Source organism: Petaurus breviceps, unplaced genomic scaffold (assembly GCF_028583685.1).
Source record: "Petaurus breviceps papuanus isolate PSGF00001 unplaced genomic scaffold, PetGlider_PUasm1.0 91133, whole genome shotgun sequence".
In the NCBI taxonomy this organism is placed as follows: Eukaryota; Metazoa; Chordata; class Mammalia; order Diprotodontia; family Petauridae; genus Petaurus; species Petaurus breviceps.
Genome location: NW_027187419.1, coordinates 84,975,259 through 84,995,374, shown reverse-complemented (window position 1 = coordinate 84,995,374; position 20,116 = coordinate 84,975,259). Strand labels below are relative to the sequence as shown.

At 35.6% G+C, this 20,116-nt stretch overlaps 1 protein-coding gene across 28 annotated transcripts in view; it reads left to right on the top strand.

Moving 5' to 3' along the window:
• Positions 1-20,116, top strand: part of BAZ2B (bromodomain adjacent to zinc finger domain 2B) — a 376,035-nt gene that overhangs the window by 172,591 nt on the left and 183,328 nt on the right. For 2 of the 28 annotated variants that reach the window (XM_069079727.1, XM_069079730.1), the window contains exon 3: positions 2,767-2,799. The exons of the other annotated variants lie outside the window; for them this stretch is intronic. The gene's annotated coding sequence lies outside the window, so the exon portion shown is untranslated. The remainder of the gene's footprint in view (positions 1-2,766; positions 2,800-20,116) is intronic. 28 annotated transcript variants of the gene reach the window in all.

Genomic DNA, 20,116 nt, shown 5'->3' with positions numbered 1-20,116 from the left:
ACCCCAAAAGTGAAGAATCTGGGATTTCCTCAGCTGGGGTGCTCCAGGTGTGTGAATTTGGAGATTACAGTTTCTAATACATGGGATAGATAAATCCTAGAGAGTTGCCCAAGGCACATAGGTTAACCAGATGGTCGAGGCAAATTCATTGCAAAATACTTTAAGGGGTACTTTTTTCAATCAAGGAATTCTGTTTTCCCCAGAATAGTAGTAGTAGTTCCAGCTGGAGGTTGGAAACTTTATGTAAGCAGTTCATTTGTGGTGGGTTTTGGTTGCTTGGGATGTTGCATCTATATGTGTAATATATTTTTTTTAAAGTTACTGCAGTTTAGGCATTAAAATTTTATTTTAAGAAATAAAGCAGACAAACAACTTATCAATTTTTTTTTTTCTAAATCTGTTCACATTCATGATATTTCAAGAATAGTCTTCTGGGAACAAAGTACTTTTTGGAAGTTAAATTTTTCTTCATTCACTGAAGGGAGAAGAAAATATAAGAGAATAAAAGTTTCAAATCACCCCCATTCTAAAAGTCACTTGGATCATGGAGTATTTCAGAAAGAAAAAGTCATTCTAAGAGCCAATTGGTTTCTTTTATTCTGACTATTTATATCTATGTCTTTGTTTCTCTCTTACATTTCTCTCCTTTTTCCCTAAAAGAGTTATTTGAAACTTTGGAAAATAGAGTTGAAAATTATGATTGAAAATTATGCATTGGTGCTTTGACTTTTGCTTTTGTTGAATGTCTTCCCATTTTTTTTTTAGTTCTTAGAAATACCTCTTTGTTTATATAATCCTTTAAAAAAAATGTCCTAGAGCAGGGGTGGGGAACCTGTGGCCTTGGGGCCACGTGTGGCCTTTTTGTTCCTTATGTGTGGACTTTTGACTGAATCCAAGTTTTACAGAACAAATTGGATTCAGTCAAAAGGCCACACTTAAGGATCTAGAAGGCCATATGTGGCCTCAAGGCCACAGGTTCGCCATGCTGTGCTAGAGGCAGTGTGGTGCACTGGAGACTGCTGGATTTAGAATCAGAGGACCTGGTTTTGCATCCTAGCTTTGCCAATTACTACCATGTGACCCTTGGGCAAGTTACTTAACTTGTCTTAGCCTTAGTTTCCACATCTGTAAAATGAGAGGGTTAGACTAGAGGACCTTCAAAGCCCCTTCTATCTCTCAATTTATATGCTCCCCACCTCTGTTCTTACACATCATTTTCTTATGTCTCAGGGGCATTTTTGTAAATGGGTGCATATGTCCTATTTCCAAATGTAAGTAAATAGAAAAATGGAATTGGTATATGAAATTTCATTTGATATGTTTTCAAGAATTGCACATGTAAGGTTTAGCTTATATTTAAGCACATTATAATTAATTTATTATTATGCCAATTTTTTCCATAAGAATCAGCAGTCACATAATAGAGAAATTCATTATTGAGGGTGAGAAGGGTATAAATAGGCTATGACTTTGAAATACAGGAACTGAATTTGATTAGTGCTTGATCAGCTTCCAATTATGTTAGGTTCATTTAAAAAATCAGCTTAATTTAATAATTTAATGATCCATTATTACTAATTTCTTAATTTACTCTTTACTAACATTTTGTGCAATAGTCACTTTACTCCAGTACAGATGTATTGGTATCTAATCAGTACAAAGCACTGTGACAGATGCTGAGGGAGATACAAGAGGCAGTGTGTTTACCGACCAAAATGCTTTACTTAGAGGCTCGAAAGCCTGAATTAAAGTCACACCTCTGAGCACAGGCAAATCAGTTAACTGCTTAGTGCCCCAAGTTTCTTCATCTGTACAATGGAAAAAATAATACCTGTTTGCAGCCTTTGAAGCAGTATATGTGTGCGTACACACACACACACGCATGTTGTTAATTGTGATTAATATTGTTGTTATAATTCCCATCTATGGTTTCCCTGCTTTAAGAGGCTCCTGTTGAGGGAACTCCATCTACCACTGCAGATTGACTGTTGTGGTACAAGTGGCAGTGTTAGAGAACTACCTGGGACACTAAAGGTGAACACTTAGCAAAGGATCATGTGACCATTATGGGTCTGATGAAGGCCTGCCTCTTTATCCTTTAATCTAAAGAAAAGTAAGACACGGCTGCTGCCCTCACACGATTTTCAGATCCTAAAGCTCTCTCTGTATTCTTATTTGGCCCACAAATTGGATTGGGGGGTAGCAGTCACTTGTATAATTATTATTCCCATTATACAGATGAGGAAATTGAGCGACACAGAGGTAAATTGATGTTGCTGAGGGTTGAATAGTTACTGAGATTCAGAATCAAGATTCAAACTTAAATGTCCTGACTTCAAAGCTAGAGATTTTTCTATCTTTCCACAGCTCCTTCAAGGAATGTAAGATCTAGAAGAGTAGATAACATATGTAAGTAAACATAACACGGAGTAGTACGTGATCACTGCTCAAGAGATGTCTCATGAGCTCCTCTAGGTAGTTACCCTAGAAGATAGGTTAGGAAAAGTTCTGGGTTTGAACTAGGTGGCCCTTATGTTTTTTCTGGTTCTAAAATTCTGAGATCCTAAGTATTATAATCTTGATTTTATAAATAAAGTAACTGAAGCTTAACAAGGCCACACACACAGCTAACAATAGACAAAACTGGGATTTTAACGTAGGTCGTCTTCTTGTTTATAATTCCAGGGTTCTTTCTGTTATACGTAGCATTATCAATGACTTTGCAATCTAGTAAGGGAATTTTTCTTTCTTTCTTTTGTGTTCTAGACCCTGTAATTCCATTGATATAGAGAATTCCTGGTAAAGAAACTCCTTCTGACAATTCATTTCATCATTGATTCTGCAATTTAGAGTCTTAGAAAGTTGCCCAGGGCACTGAGAGGTTAAGCAGCTTATGCAGAATTGTCAGATGCTATTGTGTCAGAGGGAAGATTTGAACCCAGCTTGTTTGGATTTGTAGACTTCCTCTCCAGCCACTACTGGCTGTCTGTACATAAGTAAATGGAATATAATATAGAATGTGATGATTAATTAAGCTATCAGCATGCATTTATTAAGCATTTACTCTTTGGCAGACACAACCCTTGGATAAAGAACAGATCAGTATTTGTTCTTGCTAAAGAGCTTACATCACCCAAGAAAATAAAACTGGCTACAACACTTCCAAATAGGTAGAGATGGTTTGAGGAAATGGAGAATGCTTTATGGAATTCAACCAGACTTTGAAGAAATTCATTAGGCACTATAAAGCCAAGCATGAGCAGCTTCCCAGAAGACTGCTCGCTGTGAACAGCTTTTGAGGTTCTGATTACATAGTATAGTGAACACTCTACTCAGTAACAAATCAGAGCAAAACATTTTCAGAAAATCAAGGTACAGCATTCACAATGTTACAATTTATCACAGAAAATCAAAGTACAGCATTCACAATGACTTATCACTAAAATGGCCACATAATTTTCACCAAAGTGGTCACATAGTTTTGAACAAAGTACAATCATTTAATCAATCAATTACTTAGTAACTCAATCATTCAATCATAATTAAGGAGGCTTGCCTTAAGGGACACAAAATACAAAAGTCAAAGACATCCACCCATGGGGCCCACTACCCCATGATTGGAATGATTGGTTGAGGAAAAGTAAGTATAGCATTTAGAAGGTCATTGGTTGGTGACTTTGGATATTAGAATCCTTGCCTCCAGTCACTACCCTTTCCAGTTGCCTCCACACTTGTGGCAAATTGATATTTCTAAAGTAAAGGCTGACCATTTCTCTCTTTTGCTTCAGAACATTTGGTGACTTGCTACTGGAATCAGAATATACAGACTCCTCAACTTGGCATTCAAAGCCCTCTGAAATAGCACTACTATTTACTTTTCTAGATTAATTTTATATCACCATATTTCTCTTTGTGAACTCTGTATTCCAGCCAAATTGACCTTCTTGCTATTCTCCATACACAACTTTCCATCGCATTTTTTGTCTTTCCATAGTCTGTCATGCCTGGAATATTCTTTCTTCCTTTTTCACTTCTGTTTCTTGGCATCTGTAGCTCCTGTCAAGGCTACATTCAAGTGCTACTACTTACTTGATGTCTTTATTGGTTTTCCAATTGTTAGAGCTTTCGTCATTGAAATAATATTGTTTATGTTTTGTATTCACTTGATTATACAAATGTTTTCCTCTTAACCCCCTACTCCCATCCCAGCTTCAGTCCTTGAAAGCAGGGACTATTTGGTTTTTGTCTCTATATTCCCAGTACCTAGCACAGTATCTGGGATCTATTGGTGCATAATAATCAGTTGTTAAATTTAATTAATGTGTCATTATTCTTGCTGATATAACATTAAAAAAGGTAAAAAGGAGAGATAAGGGTACAGATTATAACACCCCAGCCAGGGGCACAGAATGATTGAATTTTTTTTTAATGTAGAAGGGAAGAACTAATACCAAATGGATTATTAACCAATATTACATTTAATTTCGTTCAAGCAATAATTTCTTAGTGATCTGGTCTGTGTGATAATCCTTTATATTCTTTTAGCCTCCCTTCTTGGCACAGACACCCAGTGATACAGGTTCAGTTCAATAGCCTTTTTTTTTTATCACCTTTTGATTGTCCTTGATTAGGTTTGACCAAAATCAATTGGCTAAAGTACTTCTACTGAGGTTTTCCCCTCTGCCTCAGGCTCTGATTAGATTTTGTTTTTTATCTATGCACTTCTAAATTGCTCAGTTTGCCTATCAGAATTATTGGAAAACATTTGTGAGGCCATAGAGTATGGGATTCATCTGAGACAGAGACATTGAATGATTCAAGGAGAGGGGAATAACATGACTCTTTGGTATAAAGGTAGGAGGAGGTTGGGATGGGATCAAGGACATAGATAGTATACTTAGTTTAGAAAAGGGTTTATCCTTTTCTGAGATAGGAAAAGAGGAAGAGAGTACATGAATGTATAATCATGTTTTGAGGTATAGAGGAAGAAAGTTGAGTAAGCCAGTCTTGGATGATTTGGCTCACCTGAGTAAAGTAGAAGGTGGAGTCATAAAGTAAGAATGAAGTTAGAAAGACAGTTCTATATAGGGGAGAACCCACTATTTAAAGAGTCTTTTGAGAGATGGTCAAATGGCAGTCAAACAAAGTTGGGTACAAAGCTGAATTGAGATGTAGAGAGGAACAGGCCCAGGGAACCCAAAAGAGCTACTTTTCTAGCAGATAGGTTTTGGGGGGTAGTGATGGGAAGGGAACAAGCATTCCTTCAGCTTGGCAGCTAGGCAATGTTCTAAGAGCTTTAAAATATCTTATTGGATACTTATAACAACTGTGGAGGCAGGTTCTATTATTATCATCCCCATTTTGCCGTTGAGGAAATTGAGGCAGACAGCATTTAAGTGACGCGCCTAGGGTTATCGTGTGAATAAGGACCTGAGGCTGAATTGGAATTGGAATTTTCCTAATTTTAGATCAAGCTCCGTTGTGCCACCTACTTTCCTTGGGAGAACAGTGTTGTTATTTGTCCTTGCGAGGATACCATGTAGGCCTTGCAGTACTCAAGGTGGGAGCTGCTTTAGCCATATATTATGTGTATGCTTCCCTACATATGTACTCCATTTGTGCGTGTGGGCCCACTCACATGGCAAGAAGCATCAGAGAAAATAGTCTGTTCTGGAACAATTTCCATGGTAAATGTGAGAATAATGAATTAAATTAATGAGATAAATAATTGCTAAAAGGTAGTGAAGATTAAACACTGGATAAATACCATGGAGTTATTTAACTTTATAATTTTCTGTAATTTGCATGGCATCAAGCCATAGGAGAGGAAAAAGCAATGCCCAAGTTTGGGAATTAGCAAGGTATGGGAATGGAAGAAAGTCAAAGGGTGATGAGATATTTTAGGGTAATGGCAAACGCATAAAAAGCGAAGATAGGTGGCACAGTGAATAGATTATAAGGCCTGGAGTCAGGAAGACCCATCTTCCAGAGTTAAAATCTGACCTAAGACACTTACTAGCTGTGTGACTGTGAGCAAGTCACTTAACCCTGTTTGCCTCAAATGAGTAAAATGAGCTAGAGAAGAAAAAGGCAAACCACTCCAGTATCTTTGCCAAGAAGACCTCAAATGGGATCATGAAGAGTCAGACTGGACTGAAAAACAACTGAACCACAACAAAACATGTAAAGCTAGATTCCAGTCTTAATGGTGGCAATGGAAGCCTGAGTGATGATCTGAGAGAATCAGGGCAGGTCAAGAGAGGCAGCTTGGTTGAAATTTTGTCTCTGTGCTTATTATCTATGGTGTGTCTTTGGGTAAGTGGACTAGTTGGGCCTCTGAGGTTCTTTGAGCTCCCTGGAATAGGGACTGATAAATCAAGAAGAAAAAAACAAATTTATGAAAGAAAATGGAGAGGCTCTGCTAAGTGGGGATGAAAGGTTGTATACACTGAATTAACCTTGTACCCAGACTCCACTCACATACTGCCTTCTTATACATGAAATGCCTTTTCTCATCCCCCTTTACCCTGCAATTCCCCTTAGGGGCTAATGCCTCTCTTCTCAAAATTACTTTATATCTTTTTTGTATGTACCCATCTATGTACATGTTGTGACGCCCCCCCTGCCCCCCCCCCCCCCCGCCAGTAAAATGCAAATTCCTTGAAGGCAGGAATTTTTTGACTTCTGTTGTATTCCAAGTGCCTAGCACAGTGCTAGGGTTAAGCATATACTAGGTGTTTAATAAATGCTTGGCAATTAAAATTCCCCCAAATTTTTATTTTTTTTCCAAGTTATTATCTGAACAATTGAACATCTGAACAAATTATTCTTCCTATAAAACTTTAGATTTAGTTTTTCCTTTGGTCCTTCCCATATTCCACATCATCAGATACTTAAAGTATTAATGATTGAACAACAGGACTTCTTACAACAGAAACGTTGTGATAAATTCTTTCTAAAAGAAAGCTTTTGGTAATACAAATAATCACACACACCCATTTATGTTTGGACCCTAGAATTGTGTGACTAATTGTATATTTATAATTTCTTTTTATTTAGTACTTCCCTAAAAAGTTAAACACAATACAATTTTTATTCTGCATGAATTGATCTTCCATATTCTTTTCCTCCCATATATAATATGAAGTAGTTTTTAATAAGTATTTTTTGCAAATTTATCAATGATTTAGTTCTCTTCCAATTTTTCTATTTGGGGGATTTGTTGATAATTTATCTATATATTAAATTCCCGACTGATACCACAAATGTGCAACAAGTAAACTTAATTTTATACATTTTCATTTGATGAAGTTTACCTCAGAAATCTGATGCATTGTATATATTGATTGTATCTTTATGATATTGTCCTACTCTATTCAGGTATTCTGCTTGCAGCTGATTCAAGAAATTTAGATGGATTTTTAGGTGTCTTTCAGATCTTTTCTGCCCTCATTCCTATATGGTTTAATTGGTCAGAGGCCAAAAGGTTGTTGTTGTTTTTAATTTAATTTGTATGTTTTAGTGGGAAATCATTTATCAAAGTTTATTTCTTCAATATGTAATTTCTTCTCTCACAAAGCTCTTTCAGTGCCTAATCTTTTTTTTTTTTTTTAAAGCAATCAGGGTTAAGTAACTTGCTCAAGGTTACACGGCCAGTTATTATTTCTGGGTGTGGTGCTAAGTATCTGAGCCTGGATTTGAACCGCAGGTCATCCCAACTCTGGAGCCGGTGCTCTTACTCGCTGAGCCACCTGGCCACCCTCAGTGCCTAATCTTAACACAGCAATGACCATTGTTTCTTGAAGATTAAACCAACAGAACATAGTTTACTGTGATGCATGTTTTTTAAACATGAAGTTGTTCCAATGCAATTGATTTATTAGGGAGCATTTTGAGTTTGTATTTACTGATGTGAAATTTCTTCCTCAAGAAACAAGGAGGATGCAGAATACTCTGCTACCTCACAGTAACTCACAACCTACCACTCTTCCAACATCCACCACTGCAATCAATCGGGTCTTTGTCAAGTTAGGGAGTCATATTTGCCATATATCTTCTGGTGCTTTAGTAGGAGCTGTGGATGGAAAAGAGCTGCTTTCCACCACCCCTCTGTGGGTCCCCAAGCCCTGGAGCACTAACCTGTCCTTATGAGAGATTTTGCCAGCCATCTCTTTGGGAATTGTTTATTGTGGCATTGTGTATTTCTTAACCATTTAACACATATAAAGCTATACTAATGTTTTTATGAGGTTCCTATCTTTTTTTTTTTTTACTATGTCACTGATGAAATTTCAGAACCTAGTATCCCTAACTCCATTTTCTCCATACACTCTGTGGTTTTTATTTGCTTAGTTTTGCATAGGGTGGTGCTTTTCAGGAACACATGTCACAACACATATGTCACATATGTAGGAGAAATAACTCTATAAGCTCTGATAGGTTGTACCAGTTTTGAAAATCTTCAGTTAAGGGGGCAGCTAGGTGGCACAGTGAATAGAGCACCAGCCCTGGAGTCAGGAGGACCTGAGTTCAAATTTGACCTCAACTTAACACACACACACACACACACACACACACACACACACACACACTAGCCATATGACCTTGGGCAAGTCACTTAACCCCAATTGCCCCTCCAAAAAGCAAAAAAAACACAAAAAAACCCAGAAAATCTTCAGTTAAGGTCCCAGTGACAGTCTATGTTGGCTGTTAAAAGACCAGCATAATTAATTGTGGGCAAGCTCATCACCAGGAATTTAATCATGTAGAATTCAGATAATAGAGCAAAATTGCCTTGAGTTTGATGCAGTATCTTTCTACTTATGTAATAATGGTAGTAGTAGAAAAGGAAACTGCCATGCTAAGAATTAAAGGCAGGTAGATTAATTTAAATCCTGCTTCGGACACTTACTAACGGTGTAACCCTGGACAAGTCATTTAACCTCTTTTTGCCTTAATCCACTGGAGAAAGCAATGGCAAAGCACTTCAGCATCTTTGTAAAGAAAATGTCATAGACATTATTGGTGTGCCATGTTCCATGGGGTCATGAAGAGTCTAGCATGACTGGACAACAATACTAAGAGTCACTTTCTTAAAATTTATTTTTGGTATTTTAAATGAGATTTTTTTTGTCCAGTGATTGTTGAGTTAATAAGCAGTAAGAGAAAGAAAACTGTACTCATATTAGCATGGCTGTAAGTGAAAGTTGAAGACATAAAACTGCAGTGTAATGAAGAGAAGGCTCCTAGATTCTTGATTTCAGCGAGCTGAATAAAAAGAATTAGATTATTTGTGCCCCTCAAAGATAAGGGGCAATAATTTTGTAAACTTTTGGTCATCAAGCCTTGCAATATTCCAGATAAGCTTAAGCAAATAGGTTACCATGATTTATGTACCACCAACATCTGTTTCAGAGGATGAGGAAATACAGAATCCTATCATTTAATCAACAAGTATTTATTAAGTAACTTACTGTGCCATGTAATGGAGATATACAGAAAAAAGTAGAACATCCCTGCCTTGAAAAAAAAAAACCCTTCATTTTATCAAGACTTTGACAGTATCTTTTAAACAAAGTCAGTATATAACTAAATTCACAGTGACTTAAGCTATCCTGGCTACTCCCCATCCCCACCCCCTGCAAAAAAAAAAAAAAATTCGATGCCTTCAAAAAGGATGCTCTTATTCATTTATAGTAAGAAGTCAGGTTTACTCTTTAAAAATTTCTTGAATTTTATTTTTTTTTAAATAAATGTTGGTGCTTTTTGTTTTTTATATCACAATTATTTCAGGCTATAACTCCTCTTTAGCCCCTAAAAAATGGACTCGCCTTTGTAACAAGGAAAACACATTGTCAAAATAAATTATGATTTAAATTATGGTGTATATATATATATATATCATACTTTCCACAATACATGTATTTCTGCAGCAGTTTTTCATAGAATTATAGCACAATAGAAAGTTAGCACTGAAGACATCTTAGATAACATTTAGGCCATTAATGTTGAACTCACAAAGGGATCCCTGTGAACTGTATATTGATTTAGTAAATCACAAATTAACATTATTTGTGTTCTATAGATAATACATAATAATATGCAATAACATTTTTATTTATTTTGTTAAATATTTCACAATTGCAATTTAATCTGGTTAGGACCCTCAAGTTTGACACACCTGATCTAGTCCAAACACTGGCTGTTTTTTTTTTTTTAACAGATAAAGGAAACTGAGACCTAGAGAGAGAAAATGACTGGTCAAAGTACATTTAGCACATTATAGTCAGAGCCAGGAGTAGAATCCAAAACTCAAAACAGAACTCATCTTCTGCCCCCCCCCCCCCAAATTCTTCATTTTCCCAAACATTCCTGTTATTTTCAAGGGAACTATCATGGTACCATGTATCTGGGTTTATAATATCATCCTCTATTTTTAACTCTCACTTGTTCTATTGAGTAGCCAATCTGTCTTCAAACTTTTTGTATCTACTTTCAAATCCCTTCTCTCCACTCACAGAGTTACCACTCTAATTCAGGCCATGTTCACCCCTGACCTAGATTATTGTAACTGTCTTCTAATTATTCTCTTGGTTTCCAGTGTTCCCCCTTCTCTAACCCATCCCTAGACAGCTGTAAAAGTGTAGGTCTGACCCCTCAATTTAATACACTCTGGTGACTCTCTACTACCTTTAGGGTCAAATAGAAGATTCTTTGTTTGATATTTAAGGCTCCATTCAACCTGGCCCCTTCCTGCCTTTCCAATCTCCAGTCAACAGTAATAGTAGAAAGAGAAAGGAATTTGGAATTGAAGACTTAGGCTCAAATCCTACCTACTATCTATATGACCTTGGCCACCTCACTTAACAGTTCCTCGCATAAATAGTAAATGCTTGTTGGTTGATTGATTCAGCCCTGTCCTATGCTTTTTGTACTATAAGCATTTCGAGGGTTGTTATACATCTAATGCCACCTTGCTAATTCTCAGTTTATATTTTTCTTATTATCAGCTATTTAACATAGTCAATATAGGTATTAAATTCCCTGATTAATTCCCTTATTTAAAGTAATAATATTATGACATCTTTATCAGAATTTGAAGTAGAGTACAATACTTATAGAATTTCACTGCACATTTTTTCCAATAAACAAAAGTCAACAGTACCATTGTGACAGTTCACAGAAGTTTTCTTTTTTTCTTTTCTTTCCTTTTTTGTTTCTGACTTTTGAGTCACTTGAGATTGTGTTAGTAAGGGAGTTTATACTTACATTCCATAGTTTAATTTCATGTTTAGTTTAAGGAGGGGTGGGGAACCTGCAGCCACAAGACCGAATGTGGCCCTCAGGGTTCTCAAGTGCAGACCTTCAACTGAATTCAAACTTAACAGAAGGTTTTGTTCTTCACAGAAGGATTTAGATTCAGTCAAAAGCCCACATTTGGAAGACCAAGAGGGCCACATGTGTCCTTAAGGCCGCAGGTTCCCCAACTCTGGTTTAAGGGGATGTTTTTGGGAGTCTTTCCTGAAGAAGGTCTATACTTGAGTATTTAAAGAACTGATAGCAGTATGAAGACAGGCGACAGCTAACATAGTATTTGCACATAGCAGCCAACATTGTCTGGTGTATCAGTTGTTACTGTTTGCACCTGCCCAAGATTTCATTGACCAGCTGTCAGCATTCCAGATTTCACTGATAAGGAAAAGTGATAGGTATGAACATCAACAGATGTAAACCCCAAAGGGGATCAATGGGCCTTTTGAAGAGCACATACCACTCTTGCAAAATAGAAATAAAACCTTTGCCTTGCCATTTAAAAGTTTTCACTTTATATATATTGATTATTATATTGTGGGAAATCACCATTTTTCTTTAAAGATTTTTTCATTGATTATTAAAATATTATTATCTTTTCCCAGTAAAGCCCTCCTCCAATGTAACTCTCATTTGAAACAAAGGTTTTTGTTTTAAGATGTGATTTTATTAGTTTTGGAAATTCCAGATGAGGAAACTCCCTTTACTAATGCTAGTCAGTAAATTCTCTGTAACTTATATCTTAGAAAATTTTGAACTTTTCTGTATATCACCAACAAAACCCTGCAAGAAGAGATTTAAGAGATATCCCATTTAAGGTAACTATAGACTTTATAAAATGCCTGGGAGTATGCCTGCCAAAAAAAAACCCTATGAACTACATAAACATAATGAAAAAACACTTTTTTTTTTTTTACAAATAAAGTCAGGTTTAAATAATTGGTGAAATATTATTTGTGGATAGTCAGAGCCAAATTAATAAAAATGACAATTCTACCTGTACCGATCTATTTATTCAATGCCATCCTAATTAAACTACCAAAATTATTTTAATGAGTTTTAAAAAATAATAAAATTAATTTGAAAGAACAAAAAATCAAGAATATCATGGGAATTAAGGAAAAATGTAAAGGAAGGAGATTTAATAGTACCAGATCTTAACCTATATTCTAAGCCAAATAATTCTCAAAACTGTGTGGTACTGGCTAAGAAATAGAAAGGTGGATCTGTGGAACAAAGTAAATATACAACACAGTAGTAAATGATTATAGTAACTTTGTGTTTGACATACGTGAATATTTAAGCTTTAGGGATAAGAATTCACTGGTAAAAAAATTGTTGGGAAAGATGGAAAGTAGTCTAGCAGACATTGGGTATAGATCATTATCTTAACACCATTTATCAAGGTAAGGCCAAAATGGATACATGACCTAGATATAAAAGGAGATATCATAAGAAAACTAGAGCAGAGAACACATTAACTGTCAAACTTGTGGATAGGAGAAGAATTTATTAATAAATGAGTTAGCATTGTGAAATGTAAAATGAATAATTTTGATTACATTAAATTAAAAAATGTTTTGTACAAATAAAACCAATGTAGCCAAGATTAGAAGGAAAGCACAACATTGGGGGGAAATTTATATACAGTTTCTCAGATAAAGATCTCATACCTCAAATATGTAAAGAACTTTGTCAAATTTATAAGAATATAAATAATCAAAGGATATGAACAGGCAGTTTTTCAATGAAGTCCAAACTATAGTTATATGGAAAAATACTCTAAATCATTATTAATTAGAGAACTGCAAATATAAACAATTTTGAGATATATCACACTTATCGCTTTGGCTAAAATAATAGGAGAGAATGACATGGAAAAATTGGGACATTAGTACATTGTTGGTGGAACTGTAAATTGATCCAACCATTTTGGATATTGATCTGGAATCATGCCCAAAGAGTTGGAACTTAAAATGTAGGAAAAATACATTAATTTAATTAAAAAAAAAAAAAGAAAATTCTGCACAGCACTAAGAAGTTAGCTAGTTTGTTTACATGGCCAGTAAGTGTCAGAGGTAGACTCGAAACCTCAGATTTTCCAGACTTTCAAACCAACTCTCTGCCTATGCTTCCTCTGTACTTTACAGAGTAGAGTACTTATTGTGCAATACATTGTATAATAACTATGAAAAAGTACAGTTAACCATTGATCTACATTCTGATATCTTTTAATATTGTTTTTCTTTGCATTAGTTTGGTTATCCTATAGATTTATTCTCTTGGTTCTGCTTATTTTACTCTGTATCAATTGATACAAATCTTCCCAAGTTTCTATGAATGCACAGTCATATTCTGTTACATTCATATGCCACAATTCTTTTAAGTCATTCCCCTAATTAATGGGGATTTTCACACTTTGAGTTTTTTACTACTCCCTAGCAGGTTGCTGTGTTTATTTTTAGGGTATATACAGAACATTTCCCTTTGTGCTTGAGTTATTTTCTTGGTAGTGTTGTTACTGGATCAAAGGGTGTGAACCGTTCAGTTATTTTTAAGCAGAGTTCCAAATAATTTCCTAGAACAACATTTCAAGGACCATTTGACAGCACTTTCAATAGTGTATTGATGCACCTCTCTTTTCATGATCCCAACATTGACCATTTCAGTATTTAGTAAAGCAAATTCTCTCTTGTCTGGCATGTTTAGGCAAGGAGATATTTTTGGTTAATCAAATATTCTGGTTAATAGGATGTTGTTCAGATATTTCCAATAATTAAAACAATTTTACTCTATACTAAATCATAGCAAACATGATTTAACTTTATAGTTGTGTCTCAGTTTAGGTTCATAATGATGATTCTGTTGCTTTACTATAAATATATGGAAGGTCTGTTGAATAGAAAGATCTGGTTTAATGGTAGGTAACATTTGATCAGAGAGCACCTTTAATTTTAGGCAGTAACCTGGAAAAAAAACCCCAGAAGTTTTAGAATTAGAAGTCCAGGGTTAAAGTCCTCTCTTTTATGCTTATTAGCCTTGTGACACTGATAAGGCACAACCTCTCTCATAGTTTTCTCATTCGAAAAATGAAAACAATATTTGTTCTTTGTACCTGCTTCCTAGGGTAGAGTGAGAGAAGACTTTTTATAGGCAAAGTATAAAGGCAGAAGAGTACAGGAACATTAGGGTGGATAGAAAACAGTTGACTTTGACTAGATTAGAGTATGGGGAGGGGAATAATAGGATAACAGCCCAGAGACAGGAGGATACCAGCTCATAAAATCTGTAATGCCAGGTTGGGGAATGTAAATTTTATTCAGTAAGAAACAGGGAAGCTACTGAACAATTTTCAGCAGAGATGAGACTAGACTAGATATATCAGTAACTTTTATTCTGGTAGGAGTCTGAAAGATACATTGAGGATGGGGAGAGGATGGAGCCAGAAAGACTTACCTGTTTGAAACTATTACAATATTTCAGGCAGGCAGTAATGAATGAAGTTGGTCAGATATTGGAAGTAAGAACAGAGAGACTAGAATAGAAACGAGATATCCCATGGGGTGGAATTCTTTAAGACTTGATACCTGGGGGCAGCCAGGTAGCACAGCGAGTAAGAGCACTGGCTCCAGTGTTGGGATGACCTGGGATTGAATCTGGGCTCAGACACTTAGCACCCACCCAGAAACACCTGGTCGTGTAACCTTGAGCAAGTTACTTAACCCCAATTGCTTAGGGGAGGCCAGGTGGCTCAGCGAGTAAGAGCACTGGCTCCAGTGTTGGTCCAGTGTTGGGACGACCTGGAAATCGAATCCCGGGCTCAGACACTCAGCACCACACCCAGAAATAACTGGCCGTGTAACCTTGAGCAAGTTACTTAACCCCCATTGCTTAAAAAAAAAAAAGACTTGATACCTGTTTGGATATGAGATGTAATGGGGAGGAAAAGTCAAACATAGCATTAATTTGTAAAGTAGGTAGCACAATTCTGTGACTTCTGCAGTACTCAGGAGTTGAGTAAAGTGGGGGGAAGGGGAAAGGAAGCCAATAGTGGGAGTTGCTAAGGGTTTTGAATTATGGAGGGGCAGCGTCAGGAGAACCAAGAGGCTTAGGTGGACACTTCACTGCCAGAATAGATAACTCCAAAGACGACTCGAATGATGAGGAGGGAGAAATTGAGGAACTTAAAGAGTTGTTGAGTGTAAAGAACACATTGATTAGGAATGAGACAGTGGAAATACAGGAGATTGTGATCAAAAGAATCTAAAAGATGGTAGTATCAACTAGGTGAGTCAGGAATTTCATCATAATGCTGGTAATTTAAAGGAATGTAAGTAATTCTTAATTAAGATGTATTTTATATATACATGATAAATGGATTAGGTTATTTTGTGTAATTTAAGCAATTAAGCAATATTTTTTCCTTTCTCATTATATTTAGAAATTTTAAATGTTTTTGGTGTTGATACTTTGAGTGGTTTTTAGTCATAATGATTTGTACTTATTCAGAACATATACACACCCTTTCAACTTCTCACCTTCTAGATGAAGGCCACCTATTTATGAGCTGATTTGGATTAGGATTTAGGTATTTATAGAATAAAATTTCACTCTCTGCTAAGCAAAATGACTCAGGATCAAACCCCCGAGTTTGATCTCATCTTTGTATGTCTCTCCTCTCTGTGACAGTCAAACTTTTATAAAATGCTGTCTTCTTACTGCTTTCTCTGAAATTATCTTTTCTTAATTGCTAAATTCACAGATGTGAATCTTAGTTCACATATATGACCAAGTTAGAAGATAAACTATTTGAGAGTAGGGATTGTTTTTTTGTAATTATTCAACCAGTGTCTACCTCAGTGCATGTCACATCATAAGCACTTAATAGGGCCTTTTTTTCTTGATCGATTAACCAACCTCATCCACCAGCTAATTCTCCTCTCTCTGGGTTGTTATGACACTGTTCTCTTTTGTTTTTCCTTCTACCTTTATGAACCTTTTATCTTAGTCTTCTTGGTCTGTTTGTGTTGAGGACTTTACATCCTTTCAACTATCGGATTTGCAACCTTGGTGTTATTCTCAACTCCTTATTTTTCTTCACCTCATATATCTATACGTTTGTCAAATCTTGTAATTTGTTCTTGCACAGTATCTGTCGCATCCAACCCTTCTCTCCAGGTTCCCATCAGCCTTGCCTAGACTACAGCATTCATTTCCTAATTGGTCTCTGCCTTTAAGCTCTCCTTTCCAATCAGTCGTCTGTACAGTTGCCAAGGTGATACTTCCAAAGCATAGGTCTGACCATGTTATTCCAATGCTTAATAGACTCCAGTGGCTCCCTATTACTACTAAGATCAAGTAGAAGTTCCTCTATTTGGCCTATAGAGGGTTTCACAACCTGGTCCAATCTACCTTTGCAGGGTTGTATCTGTATATGTGTATATGTGAGACACACATATATACCATTTATATATAAAATATATGTAATATATGTACATATATATCATGTACTCCATGATCCAACTAACCTGTCATTCTTTCTGTTCATCGTACACAATACTCCATCCTCAATCTCCATGCTATTATCTGGGCTGTCCCTAGTGACTGGAATGCATTGGCTTTTCACCTCTACCTTTTAGAATCCTTAGTTGCCTTCAATGTTCAACTCAAACGTAGTCCTCTACATCAGACCTTTCTTGATTATCCCAGTTACTAATGTTTCCCTTCCTCCAAAAATCAGCTGCATTTATTTTATTTATTTCATATGTACTTTGAAAATTGTATTTACTTTTAAATTGTTCATGTACATTTTGAAAATATATATGTTATCTATCCTGGTACAATATAAGCCAGTTAAAAGGAATTCTTTTCCTCATTGTATTTATATCTCCAATACCCAGCACAGTGCCTGACACACAGTAGGCCTTGAGTAAATGTTTTATTGATTAATTTATTACCACTCGTCTTTGTCCAACTGATGGACTGATGGACAGCAGAATCCTTACAGGTTCTTGTTCAGTACAGTATCCATGTTTCTGACTTTATACTACCTTCAGAGATGCACTATCATTATGCACAGAGACAGCATTATTTGATTAGCTGTAAAAGCAGATTTATTGTGTAAGACAGTGTCCTATAATTAGAGTTTGCTATGTATTTTTCTTTTTTTTTAATCTTCTTAACAACTTTTTTGGTAAAAATGACTAAAGATAGCAGTGTGGGATAGTGGAAAAAATCTGAATTTGTTGTTATTAGGTCTGGGTTCTCATTTTTGATAAGCTGCCTCACTGCCTGTGTGATCATGGTCAAGTCACTTAACCTCAACAGGTCTCTTCTTAACTTGTAAATTGAGATTGTTGGATTTAGATCATCTCTTAAGTCCTATCCAGCTATCAGTTTTATGATCTTTATGTATATGTAGTGCATAGGGTAAGGGGTAGGAGGGAAATATAAAGATAAATAAGATATTTACCTGGATACTTAAAGCCCCTTGCAATCTAGCTCCAATCTATATTTTTTCAGGCTCAGTAAATTCATTTACTACTCCCTTTCATGCACTCTATATTCCAGAAAAATTGGCTTATGTACTAATCTCTGGACATAGCACTGTATCTCCTTCTGCCAAGCCTTTATAGATTAACTTTCCTCATCTCTGCCATTTAGAATTCCTACCTTCCTTCAAGGTTTAGTTCAGTGCCTCCTGATGCTGTTACTGAAAGGATTGAATTTGTAATCATGGCATTAAAAAACATGCAAAGAACAAGGCTTTTATGCATACATGACAGTTTTGGCATGACACTACAGGAAAAAGTCCAGCAGAGCTAGATCAAGTGATGGAGGTGGCCAAGCAAGAGGACCTTCTCTATCGATCTGCCAGTCTTAGAAAGGGCCATCCAGAAATTGTTGAACATGCAGTGCAGAGTGGCAGGGTACTCCATCATTTTAAGATAAAAACAATTCTTCAAAATTCACAAACCTAAGTAAGAAATAAAATTAAGTTTGTTTTTTTTTTTTGGCAGGGGGAAGGCAGGGTAATTGGGGTTAAGTGACTTACCCAAGGTCACATGGCTAGTAAGTGTTAAATGTCTGAGGTTGGATTTGAACTCAGGTGACTCCAGGACCAGTACTCTTTTTACTGTGGCATCTAGCTACCCCTTCTTTTGTTTTATTTTTGTTGTGCTTTAAATTTTTTTTAATTTAAAAAATATTGCTAAATTTTCAAATGATGTTTTTGTGAGTCTGTATGCTTCACAAGTTATTAGAGTGTAAAACTGCACTAAGACTTTTGGGACATGATGTGTAATAAAAATTAGAATGAGATACGTATATAAGAGGTATATCCCCCAACTGTGAGTGTTCATGATGCATTTTAATTTGGAGCCTGTTCACATGTCATTTGATCAGAGCCCTAAAGGAAAGTTATCAGGATATCGATCAGCAGACTGAGGGGAGAAAGGCATTACAATTATAGTAAATTTTGTGATGAACAGTCCAGAGGTGGTAAAAAATTGAACATGTTCAGAATAGTATATAGTAGTATAGAATAATACATAATAGTATGGAAAAATCCCTGGCCCAGGTGATCCACAAATGAACATATCTATCATTTTTGAAAAATAATAACTGGGGTTATAATGTTTTACTAGTTGAAATTAAATGTTAAAATTTTCTTTCTCTTTTTTTTTACTATCCCTTCATCTACTGGCATATATAGAGAAACTTATTCCCATTCTGTTATAAAATTGTGAGATATTTTTTAATGATGCATTCCCAATTACCAAGCTTTGAGATATTGTTTAGATTATAAATGGCTTCCAATGGACTGTGCAATGCAAATGTAACTTCCAATCAATTAAATGTCCATAGTAATGGAAAGTAGCAGTGGTAAGGATAAACCAAAAATAATTTAATGTATTATTTCAAATCATTCTTAACCATCCCTTTCAATCTAGTATAAACTGTGCTATGGTACTTAAGCTGAAAAAGTAATAAGGTAAAATTCTAAGCAGCTTTAACTTTTGAAGACTAGAAAAATGTTTTTCCATATGTTTTCCCTAGGGAGATTTAGATTTTGATATTGTAATTACTAATTGTATATTTGACTGCCAGATTTTCAAAATGTAAAATAAGGTTACCTTATGTCTTCTTAGTGAAAGGTTATAATTTAACTATAGTCCTTTCTGCTTTGGGAGTTCATTTATATTTGCATAGTTTTATTTGCTTTGAAAGCAGAGCAATCATCAAGTAACCAGAAAGCTTCCCTTTCATATGAAATCTAGAATTTTGAAAATTGTGACTCAAGTAACTAATATAAGCCTAGAAAATTAGAGTAGTTGTCTACTAAAACTAATCTGTTGAGTTCAAGTTATATGTTTCATTATCAACTAGCTGAATAGAGATGTGTATATGGACCCATCAATATGGAATCATAGGGTTAACAGAAGATATGTTACAGCTTATCTAGTTCAAACCTTTTTTTTTTTTCCGCAGATGAGAAAATTGAGGTGTAGTGAAAAGAAGTGACTTGTCTAAGACCATAGTAGCACACAGCCTAATTAGAAGTCAAATGTAGGCTTTAATCTAGAACCCTTGTCACCCTCATCATCACAGGCATCTATTTTAGCAGTCCATGTACAGTTTCTATATATATATATAAAACATGTCTAAGAAATTAATGAAAGTTCATTTCTGTTATTTACACTTCATATAAGCATTATGTTTTCCAAAACTTTTTGTGTGTGTATGGACTTCATATAATTTTTCATTTCATTGTTGATATTCACTAATATTTGTTATAGAGTTTTTT